Genomic DNA, 18,254 nt, shown 5'->3' on the forward strand with positions numbered 1-18,254 from the left:
ACTTAACTCCATGACAACCAGTGGTTGTGGTAGTGGCAGACGGGGGTGTACTGGGGGCCCATCTGACCTGTCTGGCCCTTACAGGTCTGTGGAGGTGTGTTTGACCGCCACATACCTCCGACCACACCGCTGACAACAAGGAGCCTCCAACCTTTTCCACAGACTTCAGCCTCAACGAGCTGCATGTGGCCTTGCACTGAACACAGTGTATTCTCAGGAGCCTTGGCATTTTTAAAAAAGGTAGCTTTGAGTGTGAGTGTGAGTGTGTGTGTGTGTGTGTGTGTGTGTACTACACCCCCTCAGGGCCAACAAACCCTCCATTCTATTGAAGCCCCAGTGTTCAAACATGCCTATCTCATCCTCCATCAAGCTTGGTGATGGGCAAACCAGCAACCATTGATATTCCAAATTTGATTCAGATTAGCTGCAGTCTCATCAGCCAGTATTTTCTCAAAATAATTGGTTCAGAATTCATCCTGTAAAATGGTGAAATAATCCCATTAATTGTCAGGGCCAAAGGTTCTCTCTTTTTTCCAGTGGGACAGTCCAAAACATGTAACATTTAATATTATAAATACAACCAAGACAAGCCCTCCATATATTTTTGAAAGCTGAAATGTTTGGAATTTGTGCTTGAAAATTACTAAAATAATTAATCAGTCACATTGTAGTGGCTAATTAATTTTCCTGTTTAAACCAGTTTCACTGGTAGACTTTTCCAATGAAGGTACTGAGGGTAAAAATTCCCTTCATCTGTGTCAGGGTGTCTCTTCGTTGCTGGTGGTTGTCAACAAAACTGAAACAGGCCAGGTGACTATGACGCAGCACTAAAGAGAGACTAAAAACGCTTGTTTCATTTCTGTTTTTTGTTTTTTTGGGGGGCTTTTACAGTGTTGCAAACTCAAAAAAAAAATAATATTATTTAAAGTAGAACACTGCAATTGATGATTAAATGTAAGCACAAAAAAATAAATTAGAAAAAAACAACCAGGACTATACATATCATTAATCATGTCAAAACATATTTGGCACAAGTATTTTATTCATAAAAGGGAGTCTTATTTCAGTTACAAAAGTCCACGCTGTCTTTTTAACATACTGGGTGTAAAACTGGCTTTATTTTATGCTTTTAATTTAGAAAATCTTTAGAAGAAAGTGGAGTTTTATGGAAGGGAACAAGTGCCGCATCACTATTGGCTAAAGAGAAAACAGCGGTTTAATTAATTGGCTAATTCTGCATCGTCCCTAAGTATCGACCAATCAAATGCGTGAAGGGGCGGGGTTTAGACCTTTGACTTTTTTTCCCTTCTCTGTTTTTCTGGTGGCAAAGGCAGGGCTACGTGTTGCGAGTGTTGTGTGTTGCTGCCGGGGACAGACTGAGCTACCAAGGTCGGCGAAAGTACTGCTCAGACCCATACTTCACTTATCACCTGCTTAGAAGTACTACTTCAAGAGACACACCGGTGAGTTATTTGTTTTGAGCTACTTTTAGTCCTGTTTAGAGCGCGCAGAGTTGGATTTACCTCATCTGGTGTCGTGCCAAATTGTGTATCCCCCTCAACTCAGTGACTGTCAAACGAGTTCACATGGTAAGAGATGCCGGGGAAGGAAGCTAGTTAGCTTACGTTAGCCCGCTCCAGCGCTGAAATCAGTTCTGTTGTTGCGTTATATGGCTGCGCAAGCGAGGAAAGCCCGTTTCACAACTTACTGTGTCATTTTAGGCTAACAGACTCCTCGGTCGATGTGGGTATCAGTCCGGTTCGGTCCGTGCAGCGCAGCGGGCTAGCTGGACGACTCGCTAGCCAGTAAACTTAGCTTGCATGTACCGGAGTGAGCTGCGGCCACATTCCAGTTTTTCCTCTTGTCACTCAACCAAACGGAATATTGATTTGCATTAGCTTCGATCCCAGTCACACCAGTGAACCCAGAGGAATGGTTTGGACAACGGTTTGTTAAAAGTAATCACAGTTTGTCAGTCACCGGATAACGAGGCTGCGCAGAGTTCATGTCCACCAATGTGCTGCGCAGGCAGATAATTGACCACAGTACAGACAATAGTTTGGAGACAGTTGCTCTCATCTGGGAGATTCTGAACCAGTATGAAACCAGCACCAGTTCGGGATGATGGTCTGGGCTATCAGATGGTTGCCAGTACTGCAGCTGTTTCTCTTCTCTGGACTCGGGTTGTTCTGTTCTTGCTCATGAGATTCTGTCGGAGTGCAGGGTTCACTGCAACCTTGCTGCATCCAGTAACTCACACTTTCCTTCACGACAGTACTGTAACCGGAGCACGGCAGCCACCGACGACTGAGCCACGCCGCCACCATACGCTGTTCTTTGTTATGTGTTTCTGTATAATTGTGCATCTATTTGTTCCATATGTCTCCAAGGTGAAGATTTGGACTTGTGTGGTTTATGTGACCGTAGTTATGACTCACTAAAACTAATCCAGTCTATACCAGTACTCAATGCAGTGCTGAGGTGCAGACATTGCAGTGCAGTGCGTGCCAGCGGAGGGCAAAGTAATGAAATGAGTACAAACGGCCAACAGTCGAATCCAAAAGGCTGTCTGGATGTGGAGGCTTGAGGGTCTCTGCACAGTGTAATGGGTCTTTATAAAGCTGGCGTCTGAACTCCAAATGCGGAGGACATTTAATACTGGATTATGACTCACTTTTGAACCCAGTCCCAGCTACAGTTTTCTGTAAGTTGCAAGAGCCGTGTTCTTTGGTGGGTTCTCAATTTACTAGAAGGGCGCTCTTTTGTTGGGGGGAAGACATACAGCAACAGCTGCACCTCACAGCAACTGTGTGTGTGTGTGTGAGTGTGTGTGTGTGTGTGTGTGTGTGTGTGTGTGTGTGTCCATAATACGGTTGTTTCTATTGGTATTCCAGCTTGTAATTACAGAATTTTTGGAATGCTGGCTGAATGCTGTTCCTTAAACGTACCGGACAATGGTTGCTGTGGATGAACCTGATCTGGCCTGTGAGAGGCAGATGTGCTCGCCGTGGTTTCGTCCTGCTGTGGGCTTCATATTCGCTTTGACACAGCATCGGTCGGAGGGGCAATTTGTGGTGCTTCACTTACATGACAGTGTGTCCATCTGAGTCTTGCTCTGTTTTAAGCTGTTGAAATACGACCTTGTAGACTTTTAAATACCTGGCTTGTTCAGAGCATCAGAGCTGTTCGCGCCATGTTACTGTGAATCAGGCCACAGGCTCTTGAAGGGCGACGTGTATGGCGCACCATAAACTTGCATGTTACGATTGTACATAAAGAATACGGCTTTCCTGACTGGTCAGTGGGTTTCTGAGGGAACACCCCAGTGATGAGCTCTACATCTTGAGGAGGCTCACTTTGGAAATACTGGCAGTCCACCTGCAAGTCTTATCCTTTGTTACACGTGTAGAGTAAATTTAAACTGACTCATCGTGTGCTGTCGAGTGGTTGTTGCCCCTGTGAGCCATGCAAAGAGGTCAGATGGTGTGCTGATGTAGAGAAACAAGAGCTGTCATGTCAGACTTTACAAATGTACCATTGCAGAGTTGGAATTGTGTGTGTGTGTGTGTGTGTGTGTGTTGGGTGTGGCTGAAACCCACCTCTTCTATCTTTCTGGCAGGGGATTGGCTGTCAGATTGAATGCTCAAGTCTCTGACTTAAATTCTCTCACGGCTTGTTTTTGAGATCGTGACCAAATGAAACAAAAAACAGTATATGGCATCTCGCACCTTCTCAGAGCCGTGGCACCACTGCACGTTGAGGTTAAATCCCCTGTAACCGCCACTTCTTGGCCAGCACTGCAACAAATTTTTTTTTTTTTTTTTTTTGTGGCTGTTGCTAACTTCCTTTCAGCCATACTGGACAATTCATTTGTACTTAATCTGAAAAAGCTCTGACCTGCCTCGATGGATTTGCTCCATATTTTAGTTTTAGCCTGAGACAGGGCGCCTCATTTGAGAAATGCATTATCTGAAATTTTCCTCTTCCTGCAGCAGCCCTGTTGGATTATTGACCTCTAATATCTCTTACAAGCCTCAAGTGATTTTGCGCACCATGACATTTCGTTGTTTAACTGGAGAGCAGGGAGACATGCTTGAATAATAGCACGAGTGGCAGTTGCAGGCATTTGACCATGTCCAGATTCTCAAAGGCAAACAGCCACCGAACGACCCAAAAGAGGAAGAATAATATTTGCAATTTAGCTCTGAGTTTTCTGGGGTCCAGTTATGAATCCCGAGTGGCTTCGTGACATTAAATTTGAAATTTCAAGGATATCCGTCCAGTACTGCACCCGCGCCAGGGGAAGAGTGAGATTTTGGCTGAACAAGCAGCGTGAAGCTGTCTTACTGTATATGACCAATTCTCGGCTCGTGCCAGCAGAGTTTAGCTTGCAGCACAGCAGAGCACGATGCAGCGCGGCAGGAGAACCTGCCTTATCACCTCACAAACTTTAGTTTATGTATTTTTTTACTTACAGCAGCTTCCACAAGACGCACCAAACAAAAGAAGTCATCATAACATTGATATTTACTGTAGTTTTTTTATCAACAGTAAGTATGGCAGCTGTTTACATGTAGATCCTGATGAAACATAAACTGAGACATGAACCTCTCCCATAAAAGCAACTCTTTCAACAATAAATCTGTAAGCAAGTATTTGTGAGGATGTGCAGCCTCTGTTTTTCTTGCGTGGTAGTTAATCGATCGCATGTAGGTTGTGAACTGTTGGCCAGCCAAAACCAGTAAGAGGGAGACACTGCTGTGTGCTCCAGGAGGGAGTGAGGCACATGACCAGACCCCGCAGATTTGATCAGCAAGCTTCTTGGGATGGATTGTTTCAGACTTTTATCTGGGTGATTAAAGACAGACACAGGATTGCTTTGGTCTTAATTGGCATCCACTCTTTTGGCTTTAGACTGGTGTTTTGGAAGATCAGATCCGGCCATTTGTTTCTTTGGTGGTCATTTCCAACATTTTGCATTCTTGTCAGGAAACCTTTCAGGGACTCAAACCCACAGAGCAGCGACGGAACACAAGCGTACCTGACACACAAGCTGCCAAGGACAGTTACTTTGTTTACTCTGTGTAAGGTCATGGCTCTAGTTGGTGTCCGTCCCTCTCAGAGAAAGACGAGCGCGCGTCACAGTTGTTAAAGGCATTATTCCCTTTAAACTGGCTCGAAGATGAAGTTTGTCAGCCGGATCTTTCTGCTCAGCTGTCCACCTGCTATCAAAGTCGGCTCATCATCCTGTTTACTGTGGAACGCCACCGCTGACTCAGCCAATGCTGCCATCTGGGTTGGAATAGAAAACGCAGACAGACTGGCTTGAGAACATCAGATGCTCAGCTAAAAGATTTCATGATTTTTTTATTTTTTTGACTGGGGAATAAAATGGTGAGGAAGAGAATTATAGTGTAATCAGTTCAGATGGAGATATTGATTTAGTAGATACATTCTAGAGATTGAAAAAGATTGAAAAATGAAAATCGTAGTTATATAATCCCGTATCAGCATGAGTCGATAAACAGTTTAAGGCATTTCATTTCAGTTCCAGGAGGCCAGTCACAGACTTTATTGCTATTATTATCACTATTGTTAGATCTGTGTGTTGTTGTGCATGTGTAATGTACTTCCTGCTCTGCAAAGCACTTTGGTCAACCTTTTTTTTTTTTTTAATAACCTAAAATCATGGCTTGAACCAAAAAAACACGATGTGCAAGAAAAACCTGACAAAAATATATTTGAGAAGCAACAGAAAAAAACCGGCAAATGTCCTGTAAAATGAGTGACGTGTTTTGAACAGTTGTCTGTAGATCAGTGTATTCATTTAATTATTTCCGCTCTGTAAACGTGTCGCCCTCCCGTCCTCATTAAAGTGAAGGTGTGACTGCACTTTCTAAACATTTAATGTGGCACACTAAATGGAACCACCTGTTAGGGAGGACCAGGAACTTGTTTGGTTCTTGTTTTCTCAGAGATACTTTGACGTGTTGCCGTCTGAGAAACGCTTTTTTTTTTTTTTTCTTTTTTCTTTTTTTTGAGGCGTGAAAGTAGCGATGGATGTCTGCACCGGCACAAGGAGTCTTTCAGTCTCACAGTTTGGCATCAAGATTAATAAATTTCAGCTGTTGGTACGGCTTATCCCCGAAAAGCTTAGAGTTTGAACACTTGAGGCTCAAGTGTTCAGTGTTCACCAGGATTAATCTTATTCTCTCAATATTCTCCATATTTCTATCAAATGTTGGCTGTCCTTGATCTCCTGTTTTCATTCCTCTCTCAGGAAATGGCTTATTTGTGTATAGTCAACCGTGGCTGTGCCGCAGTAAAACTGTGGGACTTAAACAAACTGCGCCAAGTTCCTCTTTTACCCCAAACTACCTGCCTCTGTGTGTGTGTGTGTGTGTGTGTGTTTTGAAATGTGCTGCCATATGACCCTGCACACTTCCCGCTCACGTTTCACTTTTTATACTCGCATCCTGTCAGCTCTCTCCGAGCGCGTTTGCTCTGCAGTTTCCAGCATGCTCTTGCCAGCTCTTATTGTGACGACACAATGCTTGTAATTTATTGTTCTGTCACGTTCATTGCCCCTCAGCTTTTTCATCATCACTGCTACTGGGTCAGTTTTGGTGCCACGTGAAGCCTCCATTTTTTTCAAATGCTTTATCTCAGGTCCTAAGGCACAGCTTTATTTAAGGGGTAGGTTGTTGTTACACCTGCTCAGGTGTTTGAATTTAACTTTCAACGGGTACCATGTCGTATGGACGCCTCCTTGAAGGTGGTAAGATTTCACTCTGCACTGTGTCTGAATAAAATGTAGAGTAACGTGGTTGTGGGTATGATAGAATTATTTAAAAATCACGCCATCTGTCCATTTGAGTTTTTGAATATTTCCCTCAACAATGGCTTTTTGGCTTTGGCAGTTTATTTTTACACAAATGCCCAAAGCCTCATGCTTTCTAGGCCAGTGGAAAATTGGGAAGCCTTGAACATGTCAGCAGCCACCCAACTGATAGGTTTTTCTGTTCCGTCCTACAGGCGTGACTGCAATTTAACAAACAGGGGTTACACTTCTGCTCTTTGAAATACGCTCTTTGGTTTGTGATGTGAAATTACCTTCAAGCCACTTCTCTTTTGCAGGCACGGGGATCCTACCAGGTCTGAGGCAGATGCACACATTTAGCTTGAATAACAACTGCTTGTGACAAAGACTTTCAGCAGTACGTATCACAGCGTGCACCACTCGCTGAAGGGAGCAGAGTCTCCTCTACTCCACCTGTTTTTCTACTCTCCACTGCTCGCTTGTGATCCTGACTTTTGCCTGAAAGCCTTTTTTTTTTTTACTATTCAGCAGGAGGCTCGGAGCAGCAGGTGCAGGGATCCAGGGATTTACAGATGTTTACTGTTTAAGATGAGCTGCCGCCTGTAGAGCTGGAATATCATTAGAATGTCTTAAAAAGGTAGCTGTCGTTAGAGTTGGGCTGGTAAAGCAACTTTTTTTATACCTTCAACCCTCACCCGAATATTACAGCAGTATACGTTATTAGCATCCGGTTAAAAATGACCTTGCCTTGCTGTGAGAGTGCCGCCAATATCCTCGGCCATTTGTTTGACTGGGAACGAGCTAAGAAATAGACCGACTTGTTTTGATTTCTTCTCTTAAAGTCCGAACAACGAAGTGCAGGAACTTTGACAGTAATGAGCAGCATTGTTTTTCTTTTTGAAAATGTACGTGTATTCACGTACTTCTTGTTAAAAACCACTGCAGCGCAGCCATCAGTCGACTGCGACCGTTAGAATCCAGCCAGAGCATCCGAACAAGGTGTTACGCCCTTAATTAAGATGTGAGTGATGTATTGTAGGATGCCATGTGTGATTTGAGTGAGTCCCCATGTTTGTTATGAATACATTACATTCCGCTAGGTGTTCACTTTCTTTTGACTCCTTTTAGAGGGAACTTTGTGGTTTCAACTCAGGCTACATTTAGATTTCAGTTTCATTTGCTCATCTCGGTCCTCATCGTGAGCACACGTGTGTGTTGCGGTGTAAAAGGAGAACCGTCCACACGCTGATCCTGATTACCTTTTGTTGGGTTTTGATGAATGTCGATAAGTTATCTCGATGATGTGATCAGCTGGCAGTCAGCAGGCTGTTGACAGACCAGCGTGTCTCTTTCGCTGTTGCGTTCATGCTGCCATCACTTGAAAACTTCTATTTGTCTGAGTGTGAACATGTAAATTGTCACCACTTCCCGAAACGACCAGTCAAGTTTCGTTCTGACCAAAGCCGAGTTAAAGGCTCGCGCAGGGGACACTCTCAGCTGTCTGGGGTATTTTTCTCCGCTTGTCCTCGTACTCCTATATTTGAAACCGTGTTTGTTGAGCTGGACCTCAAGTTAACAGGCAGCGCAATGGTGACGAAAGGAAGGCAGTGCAGGACAGACAAAAATATTTACCTGACAAATGAGCAAGTGCATTTGGTTTTGGCCTTGTTCAAAACCGAGACTTGCTGTTAGTGGCCAAAGGGCCGTAAATGTTGGGTATCGTTTACAGAAAGGCACTGATGGGTTTGTTTTCACGAGGAACACCCTTGTGCCTCACTCGCTGCTTTGACCTCATGTGTTTCTGTTGAAGTTACCTAGTGGCCCGAAATGATACGGAGGAAAAATTGCACAAAATCTCAGAACGAGCCAGCGCATTAACCCGGGCTTTGCTTAGTCATGTGAGCCGTATTTTTTGTTTATTTGTATGTTGTCACAATGAGTTGTTGGCTTTTCCAGACCTCCGGGGCGTTTTACCCGCTTAGCAATCGTGACTGTGAAGCCCTGCCTGTGTTTAAGCTTTCTTGGTAGCTTCAGTGGGCATATCTTGGCAGCCTCCTCCCAGCAGAGGAGGAGCCTGTCTTGGAGGAAATTTCTTTATGTTTTCACATACACGCTTGCTATCACTAGTTCCACACAAGCCTCAGTCACACACAGACATGGTTCCCTTTGTATCTGCAGTCCTCTTGACATGCAGAGTTGGCAGAACAGAAGTGCCATTGAGCAGAGTCGTAGGAGGAATTTCTACGCCTGGAGTCCCACTCCACGCTGCAATGGTTGCTAGTGGCCAGACAGCCTCTCTGCCTCCTCCTCCTCTCCAAATACCAAACGCCCTCCTTTACTTTTCTACTTGTCTGTTGCCTTTATTTCTTTTCCTCCTTCTATTGTTCTCCTCTTGTGCCTCTGCAGCCCCTCTTGTTCTCAGGACTCACTTTCGCAGCATTGACAGAAGTCTCTCTGAAATGTTTACTACATCCATGGACTCCCTTTCTCCTCAGCTCCTGGATCTCTGGCCACTGTGAATTATTCTCTCTCTCTCTCTCTCTCTCCACTTTAAACATTGCCCTCCCTCTCTCAGCACCAGAGGCCAGATGTGGAGGAGGGACAGTGGTGAGTTTGTAGTAAGTAAGAGGAATATTGGGCAGTCAGGCCCAGCTGGCTGGACCAGAGGGTTCACCGTGGCAGCAGCTGAAGAGAGCTGACGACCACTCAGTACTCGGTGTCGCTGACTCAAGAGTGTGGGCTGCTGGTACGTGAGGTACAAGTCGTGAGCGTCTCAGAGAGACATTCAGAAATATGCTGTTTGATGTACCGAGTCCGAACAACTCAAGAGATCTTTAGTGTGTGCAGAGCGTTTAGAGAGGGGACTGGGGGTCCTCCAGGACCCTGGTTGGTGGACCGAAACAGTTGAATATTGCGCTGGTATGTGAAGTACACTGTAAGAGAGAGACTCAGTGCTACAGCAGAGGGACTGCCATTGTGGTGTGGCTGGGCAGGTTTCCCCTTGATCACCCAGGCCACAGCCTCCCTCCAACAACACCCCCACCCCCCAGCCAGTGTCCATATTAGGGCAAAACTCAGCCAACCGCCCCTCAAGCTGAGCTCAACCCCCAACACACCCTGCTGTCACTTTTGCTCCCGTGAAGGGAGCCTGAGGGAGACGCAGCTCCCCTAACCCAAATTGAAGGCCCATTTTCCTGGCCAGTCAAAACAGCCAAGGGATTTTAAAAATGAATGCTGAATTCCAAGGCCAATCATGCTGTTTACGTTCAAGTGGCAGCCTGGTGTGTTTTTGATGTTTGTTAGGGACCAGGGTTCATGGGGTTGGCTTGAGCAGAGCTTGACCATATGCCACTCGAGGATTTTCCTCAAGTTTAGAAAGGAACTCTTCTGAGTTTGTACTGCTTTCGTACAGTTAAAAACTTTATTTGATTTGATTAATTTGCGTTTGATACAACGTGAAATTGTACTTTTTTTTTTTTTCCAATGAAAGAAAGTGCTTAACACAATTACAAAATATTCCATCCTTTGGTTAAATACTCGTTCATCTGACTCCTCGTCAATATTGTTCTGCTCTAAATTTAGCCGTTGAATTCCTCAGTTTTTTGGAAACCACAAGCTGGAATGTGCATGAGCGACCCAGCTGTCAGTGACAAAGCGACAGGCGCCCCGCTGCATGTGTGAGCAGCCCCAGTCGTCTCAGGGTTTCTTTAAAATGACAACATATATCCACCATACTCTCGGTCAACGCCTCATTGTGTAAATGACACCAAAGGCAGAGAAGTCCCCCCCCCCCCCCCCCCCTGTTCAGTCGACATAGTTACTGTGAAAAACACAGGAAAACAGATTTTTTTTGTGTGCATGTGTGTAAATGATATCCATCTTTTGGCAAAATCGATGGTACTTGATTGTATCGTTGATTATGTCATTTAATTCCACTGTTCTGATTGTGCTTTCCTGGTCACACAAATCACAGAACCCCACCCAGGCTGCACTGGAGCATCGATCATGGTGTAATGCACATAAATATCTGTGTTCAGTCTGTATGACTAATTAAGCATTAGTGAATAGGCAGCTGGTGCGTATGAACCAGTGGCCAGCTTTTGGTGCTGTGCAGTGAGTAAACCTCACTGCCCAATAGACCTGTGCTAAATAATCCATGACTGTATTTGGTTCGGTGGTTCGGTGGGTCTCTTTGTTTTGTAATAACTGTGGTTTCCTACTTTTCTGAATGTACCTCACGTAGACATAACGACAACCTTGTCCGTCTATATGTAAGAACAACCTGCCGGTGGGACTATGGATGGAAACTAGCCTTTGGCTACAATCTGGCATATTTACATGCACATGTGCATTAATATGCATTGTCCCGCTTTTAACAAACAAATAAATAAATAAATAATCGATGCATCAGTACATTGTGATAAATATTTTCATGATACGTGCATTGATTTACGCCTCCAAATATCAATCTAAAAAAAAAAAAAAAAAAAAAGATAAATCATGGGTGACAAACCAGAGCGGCCAAGTCCAAATACAAAGCCCACATGAAGGCAGACTCGCACTCAAAACACAACACCACCCAACAAGAAGACGGATTAAGCAAATGCAACTTTCAAGCGTTGTTATGCTGGCGTGAAATATTTATGGCAACCCAATCAACTGGCTAACTGGGCCCATCAGACTGCGTGCAGATGTAACGCTCCAGCAGCAACCCAAATCTGGCGACTGAGGCACACTGTGGCACCACAAACCAACTCACTTCTACCTCATCTGGAGCTCTGCTGCCTGTCGTCTTAAGTGATGTGCGCCACGATACTGTGGTTGAAAACGCCATCTTCAGGTACACGACTAACTGTGTAGAGCTGCACTCTATGATCCCGGCTCGGCAGCACAGTACGGAGGTGGTTGTGTCCAGGATGTAAAAGAGGCGAAGCAAGAAGGTGAAATATCTCCTGGCTTAGCAGAAGGAGTGGCACTTCCACGTGACGGCTGGACATCAGGAGGAACCGAGTCGTGTGTTCGATCGATGAGCTCAGCTTGTTTGGAGTTTAGGAACATCATACAAACTATTTTAGATTCATTCATTTTGTTCATAGGAATACTTAATATGCACTATGTGTTCCTCATACATTTCAGTAAATTGTGACAGTGACAATTAGAAGTTCTTGTTCATGTGCACTTCATTTTTATATTCTAGATTTCAGTCCTCTTCTAGCGCTACACCATGCGGTGAGTTCACTCCTCTCAGGTGCCCAAGAAATGAATACAAACACCTCATTTTGTACGGTTTTTACAGTGCGTTCAGGGACACAAAGGAATACTTAGTTACATTTATTTAAATTGTTTTGACTCAGTCTGACTGCATAATTATCAATTCAGGGTGTTACGAGGTATTGAGGCTACAGATCCTACGCAGCACAACTTGGATTTCAGCCGTGGTAAACATTTTCTGTCAGCTATGTGGAATATTGTCCTGCATGGGGATGTGCATCGTTTTGCAGTATGTCGTGATGCGTCATATCATGACCCAAGTTCTGGCCAATATGCGGCTCCCCCCCCCCCCAAACATGGCTCGTGGATTCTAGCCTCCGTTCAGCCTTTAAGCTTTGCCAGTGGTGCCGGGTTGGAGTCGCTGTTGGTTCTTACAAGGCAAGTGAGGCATTCACTTTTAATTTGCAGACATATGTATCAGTAAATTGTGGGCGTAGTAAATAAGTAGACATTTGAGCCTCACAGGGTGTGAGTTGTTTCATATTTTGTTTCAAAGTCATTCTTTGAACAACTTTAAGTCATTTCAAAATAACTCCCAACCAAATTGCCTCGAAGAGGACACGCTTAGATAATCGATATGTAGATCTAAATAGTCTTGCTGAGCAACAGCATCCCGTTGCTGCCAGCTTCTAATGTGCTATTTAGCAGAGCTTGACAAGAAGACTGGAACAAAAAGGAACTTAAAGATGTTTGAACATGAGATAAAAGATGCATCTGCTCCTGCCGCGGCATCCTTCATGCTTTCGGTTGATGCGATGGCTCTGACTGCCGGGCTGCACCCACAGCAAGGGTCCATGTTACAGTGTGGTTACTAATTGGTGTGACTTAGCAGGAGGTCTCTTTCCCTTCAGCTTCTTGCACAAACTCCCCTCGTCCTCCTCTTCTGGTCTTTCAATCTTCAAGCATCCGTTATTATAAGAAGTGGACATTCAGTTGAGCAGCGCTTTGATGATACAGGATGTAGAATATTGGCAAAACACACCATTTCTTTTCACTTATTTAGAAACAAGGAACCCCAAGTGGAAGCTCATGAGAGAGGATTCTTGCTGTACCAATAAAGGCTGAGGATTGGTCTGTAATTGAACCTAAATGCATTATGTCAGTGCAAGTGCAAGCTCACTCTTGCTCTCTCGCTTCTCTTTGTGCAGCAGCAGAAGCAATAACAGGATAAATGTGTCTCCGACGTGGTCTGGCTGGCTGCACTGTTGAAGGTGCTAGCCTCAGGGCAGGGCTAATCTCACAGCTATGCTGGAGATAATGATACACACACACACACACACACACACACACACTCACTTTCACTGTTCTCTTGGAGGCACACCTGCTGTTGTATTAATGTTGTGTGCCTAATGTTCTGCTGCATAACTGGATCATCTGACATATTAATTCTTAATAAGTTCTTGGAACCCAGGGCACTTTACAGAACTTCCTGTACCAAAGAGGTCATGTCAAATGCGTGTGCACACCAGCAGGTTTTGGGCTGAATGACTTTTAAAGGTGAAGGGCAGTGCAGATTGAAGGCAGAGTTTTGAAGCCTCTTTGCTTGACTGATGGATGTTTCAACTTGTCACAGCTTCTAGGTGATTTTAGGTGGTTTTTGTGCTCATTTGTTTTCTTTTTCACCGGAGTTTCCCTCTTTCGATTGCCTTGCTTGAAAGTGGCAGTAAGCAGTCTCGACAATGTCAGGTGACTTGGACTTTCTTGGATACTGCACACACTTCATTTCATAGCCTCTGATGCTAATCAGGATATGTTTTAGTAACATCGCCAGGTAATCAGAAATGGAAACAGTCATTGTAATGACAGGTGGATAAACTCCCAGACAGCCAAAATATAGAAGGATTTGCCTGATGGTAATTTTCCTCCATCTGGGATTTTCCGTGTTTGAATAGCGCCACAAGTCTTTTTCTGTTCCATCTCATTCCAACGCCAGTGTTGTCAAGATTGACTTTCTGACATACAGGAGAGGAAATGCTCTCTCGTTGTTCCTATCGGCATGTTTCTGTGGGACAGAGTTGCACACTGAAGATGCTCAAATTGCCCTCTTCAAGTAGGAGGAAGCAACAGGAACCAGATTCCACAAACTGCTGATCAGGTTCAGCCGGCCTGGACTTTCCACTGTCAGGCATCAGTATTTCCTGCTACATTTATGAGACGCCTGTGGAATGTCTTGTTAAAAAATCAAATGGTTCTCTCAATATTATCACAGGATTTTATATGTTTTTTTAATCAGTATTAAGGTATAACATCTTGAAACATCGACTGTCTCAACCACAGCCCACAATCTAGAAATAAATGTTCAGTTAAGAGGAACTGTATTGTACATAAGCATGTGGATGTTATGACACGTGTCACAGAACACGGGTAACAATGCAATTCTGTCATGATAAATGACCATACTTTGAAAAAAGAATTGCATCTAAATTCTTGTGTTATGACTTGCACGGGTCACGGTACCAGTTTTATCAGAGTATTGATATCAGGAGAAGGGAATATTGGATCAGTATTTTGATGAAAGCTGTATTTTTGCTGTGTTGATTTTATTGCACACTCCTGACACAAGAAGCAGACACACCTGTAACTGCAAACCATGAGTACCTCTACCTCCCTGAGGGAAAAAAGATGAACAGCTCCCCACACATTTGGGCGCCTTATCTTAAGGTTGAGGTGTCTCATGCACCGCGAGTGTCACACTCACACTGTAGGTACTGTGTTTTTAAGGAATGAAAGTATCAACCCACGGTGGTGGGATCTCGCGCATCGTTTTTTTTTTGTTTGCTGCTGCCACGTCAGTCACGTGCATCAGGGTTAAGGCGGCATTTGAGACGAGGTGCTGTGTTTGATGCCACAGACTGAATGTGGGGGGAAGTTGTGGTCTGAAATAAGTGAATCTGAATGACCGCTGATGCCTCGTTTTCCTCTTGTCTCTCTCTGCCCCCACTTCAACCCACGGCTAAACCCTGATTTCATTGGGTTGTAACAAATCTATCATCCATTCATTGGCTGTTGCTGTGCAGAATGGAGGGAAGATGTTCCAGAGTTGTCACAAACACTCACGTGCACACACTTTCATTTACTCATGGGAGACTGCAGTCTTCCAGCCCATTGAACCTCCATTAAGAGCCAACCCTTGTGTGAACCCTTAGAGGGTGTTTGAAGGACGTAGTTCAGGCCGAGCCAGATGTGCCCCCCTCCTCTTCCAAGCCACGTTCACTCCCTCACTCTTTGTCATTCGGTTTTCATGTCATCAGTTGAAAATGCACTCTTTTGGCACAGTTTATCTCGTAGCTGGAAGTTGTGGCACAAATGCCGTCCCCACAAATTTGTGCACCAGCTCACCATGCGTGACCGGGAGCCATGTAAAAAAAAAAAAAAAAAAAAGGCCATTTCCATTTGTAGGGTTGACGCTCATTCATGTAAATAATTGATTTACAGGTTCAGTTCTGGATTTCTGGAACCATAAGAGCTGTCACGCTATCTGTGGTTTTTACTCTGCGTAATGAAATGAAATGAAACAGCCGCAGAGGACCCGGTCATAGCATTTAACATTATTTCTATTTTAGTGAATAAGATTGTATCTGGTAGCAACCGGAGTGTTGAAAATGCACACTCGTAGTATCAAGGAGGGTTGCACCGCTAACTCGGATGTAAGTAATATCACAATATGTGAGGATGTGCAACCTCCAACTACCAGGAGCAGCTTCATCCTGGAAAGCATATGAAGATTTCATGTCAGTATGTAAGATTCCTCTCCCAGGAAAAGAACGCTGTCATGACTTGTGTTTTCCCTCCAACTCTGCGCAGAACAGGATGCTTATCTCATTCAGCAAATTTGCACACAATTGCTAAATCTTGAATGAATTTTTAATGGAAAATAAATGTAAAACACTGGGTCTCGGTCCAAAGTGGGTCAGGGCCTGGTTCTCCTTCCAGAAAAAGAAAATGTTTTGACTGAAGACGAAGCAGAGACTGCAGGTCTGTGTGCTATTTCTACTCTGTTAACATTAAGAGCTTCTGTTGTTTTATACGGCTGACATTTCAAGGAGGCATCGTGTTTCCAGTCCGGTGTGACATCCCTGACTCGATTTTCTTTGACCCAGTTAGTCACTTCTTCTGTGGTGGCCTGACTCTTTGTATCGGTTTGTACTCATCAGTGGAGGAGAAAAGATTCATATGGCTTTGTTCACTTTTTCCACGTCCCGTTGAACACTGAGCAGGCCAGTGGTCAGGTGTCTCTGACCTTTGAAACGGCCTCGTGGTGGTAACCTCTGTCCAACCTCTGTCCTCGTGTGGTACTTGTTGGCTGGATTTGAGAGTTTTCTACTTGTCATGTTTTGACTCGTTGTGACCTGGTTGTTCTGGTGACTGTGGTTAAGCAAAGATTCAGAGGTGGCTGCACAGGTGATGTCAGTTGAGGTTGAATGGCATTAACTTTGAATGTCAGCCAAGCACGTTCCGACCATACTAATGAGTTCTTCTGGAATACCGAAAGCTCACATTGCACATGACAAGAAGTTAAAGGTACAAGTTGCAGGTCATCCCAATAAGCTCATATTTCACTCCCCAAATCAATAGGAGGCAGTGTGTTACCAGCAAGCTGGGGAGTCCCGCCCCCGACGTCCATATTCACCCAAACCCTCTCGTTGCAAGTCGATGAATGCCTTTCCACCATGTTGGTTTTTTTCTGTTTTGTTTTTTTTTTTGGTTTGTTTTAAAGTTTTATGACAAGTTTTGTTTTGTTTTTTTTACCATTGATAACTTGCAAGTTAAAGGGTTGAGTCGTGCAGCTGTCTGGATCCCCTCCTACCCAAAACATGAGAAAGTAATCAACCAATCTCAGCTGCGCCGCTGCCGCCCAGCAGTGTTGTAGTTCCTGATTGGCTCTGACGCCAGTGGCAAAACAAAGTAGTTTTTCTCACAAAGCAACAGGCTGTAAAGTTACGATTTTGATTTTTAAAAAGTAGCTAAATCTAAGTCTTTTTCCTGGTCTTTACCAAAATGGGATGCTAAAAAGAATTTTGTTGCCAGTGTTCCAACCCCACAAAAAGAATCTAAACCAGGGGGGAAACGTAGCCGGCGTAGCTCTGTATCGACGTAGAATACTGAAGGTTCTGCTTCGTTATCAAGATGACCACTCTGAAAGTTGTTGTTGGACAAATAGCTGTATTTACACTAGATTACCATATGTGCTCAGGGATTTATTGAGTGCACCGAGAGGTTTAACACTGATGGCGGCCTGTAAACTCTCTGAGAAAACACAGCTGATAAGAGGCTGATAAGAGGGACTCGAGAACGCTCACCGTTACGGTCTATTTAACTTGGTGAAGTGCAGGTTATCGAGTCTTTTGTATTCTTGTGTAAACTTTGTGAGTGAGATGTTCGCTGGGTCATGTCACTGTGCTGTTTCCATGACACGCACACGCACACACACACACGTCAATGCTCCTGAAAGAGACATTTTACCTTCTCCCGTTTGAAACAATTCCTCGTGCGATGTTTGCGACACCGTCCGCGTAGCTCAGTTCTGCTCTGCTTTAGTCAGTTCCTCCCTCCCGTCATGCTTTCCTCCCTTCAGCATCGTGGCACTGCAGAAACAGTGATATTCTCTTTTAGGTTTTATTTGAAGAACGACTCCCCCCGGGAGGATTTCTCCTGTTGTCTTATCAGCATCACACGTTTGCAGCCTTTCACTCCTGAGTCTCCGCTCAGTCGGTTTTGCTTCTGCCTTGCAAGACGTTCAACCAGAAGTGACAGAAGCTCTCATCACACACACCTTCCTTTTTTATTTTTTTATTTATAAACAATAAACCATTGAAGAGCAAAGTGTGTTTGAATGTATGTGTGTGTGTGTGTGTGTGTGTGTGTGTGTGTGGGGCCTCTGGGGTTCCACTCTATCATGCTCACACGTGTCCCCTGTTTTAACGGATGTCCCTGCTGTCACCATGGACACTGATGGCTTTTTCAGCAAGGCGTTGGGTTGTGCATGAAAGAGTGTGAATGTTTTCATGCGTGTTTTATAGCCATGAGTGTTGGTTTTGTAAAGGAAAAAAACCCCAGTTGAAGTCAGTCACCACCTGTCCTCGGCTCATCCACACGGAGGGATTCTCCTCTTCTCTCTGCTTTTGTCTTGTTTGTCCAGGCGGGAGTTTGAAAAGCCTTCAGG

General features: G+C 44.4%; 1 protein-coding gene across 6 annotated transcripts in view; it reads left to right on the forward strand.

Annotated features, from left to right (window-relative positions):
• Positions 1–1,324: 1,324 nt before the first annotated feature.
• fam49a (family with sequence similarity 49 member A) overlaps positions 1,325–18,254 on the forward strand; it is a 35,732-nt gene continuing 18,802 nt past the window's right edge. For 4 of the 6 annotated variants that reach the window (XM_086188883.1, XM_086188878.1, XM_086188882.1 and 1 more), the window contains exon 1: positions 1,325–1,463. The gene's annotated coding sequence lies outside the window, so the exon portion shown is untranslated. Of the gene's footprint in view, positions 1,464–7,137; positions 7,218–14,675; positions 14,793–18,254 lie in introns of those variants that run through there. The other 2 variants (XM_086188884.1, XM_086188881.1) reach the window with 2 other exon arrangements.

This window comes from Aulostomus chinensis, chromosome 20 (genome assembly GCF_037954235.1).
Source record: "Aulostomus chinensis isolate RoL2024-O1b breed Wild chromosome 20, RoL_Achi_v1.0, whole genome shotgun sequence".
Classification (NCBI taxonomy): domain Eukaryota; kingdom Metazoa; phylum Chordata; class Actinopteri; order Syngnathiformes; family Aulostomidae; genus Aulostomus; species Aulostomus chinensis.